Consider the following 1742-nt stretch of genomic DNA (forward strand, 5'->3'; position numbering starts at 1 on the left):
TGTCTTGTTTGTCTCTATGTGGCCCTATGATGGGCTTGTGACCTGTCCAGGGTGTATCCCACCTCTTGCACAGAGATTGCTGTTTATAGGCACCAGCAACCCCACGACCCATAATGGAAGACGCGAGTAAAAGATAATGGATGGATAAAATAAATTGCCAGTGGTGTCCTGAAGTAGGTCAGCTACTGTTAGACTGACTGACTGTGGGCTGGAGAGGAAGTCAGAGGCATTGATTCTATGAATATATCAGATGGTCTGTACACAATCAGTGTTAGATTTGGACTTGTGCAATTATTTATAGATTAAAACCCTTGTGAATAAATTTACTAGCTAAATAAGAGAAATAATTAACTTTAAAAATATACTATGATGAAGTCCAAATGCCAATGGTCAATATATTCATTCAATTGTCTAACTCTGTTCTGCTATTTTTCTCATGAAATAAATTTGACAGCTTAAATTTATCAAAATGTAGTGGGACATAAGTGATAATGTACTGTGCATCACCACTGTCATATTTTTTATTTGTATTTCTTGTTAGTTTCTTTTACTGTGTTGTAGTCCAGGTTCTCAAATGGTAAACCTAATAATGAGGTTACCTTGGTAATTAAGGCACAATTTTGTGAGAAAAGGGACTAGATGAATAAGCAAGATAAGAAACTACCCCATGACATTCCTTTAATTTAGACCATACACAATATTCCACTGGACATATATCTTTTTTGTTTGAATGTAATTTAATTTAATTGGCTTTTTTGTGGTGCTATATAAAATTTTATCAAGGTCAAGTTGTCTTTTTTGTCATTCATTTATGGTTTTGTAATTGTTTTAAACATTTTCTTTTAGATATTTAATACATAGACAACAGCTGATTTTTCATTGTACTCATAAAGAATTAAAGCAACTATAAATCACCTGTAAAATTTGTATTTGGAATAAATTAGTAATTGGATATTCTAATGTTAATGACATACAGCAAATGCATATTGATCAATTCAAGGAGTTCAGTTAATTTACTTTTTGTAGCATAATTACTTAAATGCACATTGCTATACAGACCATGATAGGTGGAGATATGGAAATAGGAATATATTTTAATAAACTGTAAGCAAACAAGTCCAAAAAGTTAATGTAAATCACTAGAGTATTTAGTATACAATGCTTTTGACATGTTAAAGTAGTATTTGAAAATATAGTGCTGCTAATTTGCTGACACTAAGATTATAACTTTCAAAAGACAATATTTTTTATCAGTTTTTTAGAACAGTTTTCATTTTTGCTTAATCCATGTGCCCATTCATTTGTTTAAATTTTTTACATCAGGCAAAACATGGGCTACTATGTGGTCCTACTTATAGTTTAAGTTTCTATTTTATGATTCTTTATCATCAGGCATTACATAGGCCACCTATGAAGTTTAATGCAGTTCTACACACTCCCACTAGGGACAACATTGAGGTATACACAGATTTTGTGGGGAGGCGAGGGGCGAAACCATACACATACACAAAAAAACCTATTTTAGTGACTTTTTGGGACGTTTGAGATTTTTGGATTAAAATACATTTTGGAGCGTGCTGAATGCGATTATAAGGTTCTCTAATTGGGGACCGTGGTTTTGGTCCCCACTTGCCAAGGTGTCCCCAAATGACTGGTGTGTAAACGTGTTCACGACCCCAAATATAACATAAGCAAACGCACACACACACACACACACACACACACACACACACACACACACA

At 33.6% G+C, this 1742-nt stretch overlaps 1 protein-coding gene across 1 annotated transcript in view; it reads right to left on the minus strand.

The window, feature by feature from the left end:
- ugp2b (UDP-glucose pyrophosphorylase 2b) overlaps window positions 1-1742 on the minus strand; it is a gene marked incomplete at its 5' end in the record, with an annotated part of 55936 nt that overhangs the window by 32348 nt on the left and 21846 nt on the right.

This window comes from Nematolebias whitei, chromosome 1 (genome assembly GCF_014905685.2).
Source record: "Nematolebias whitei isolate Nwh7 chromosome 1, NemWhi1, whole genome shotgun sequence".
Classification (NCBI taxonomy): domain Eukaryota; kingdom Metazoa; phylum Chordata; class Actinopteri; order Cyprinodontiformes; family Rivulidae; genus Nematolebias; species Nematolebias whitei.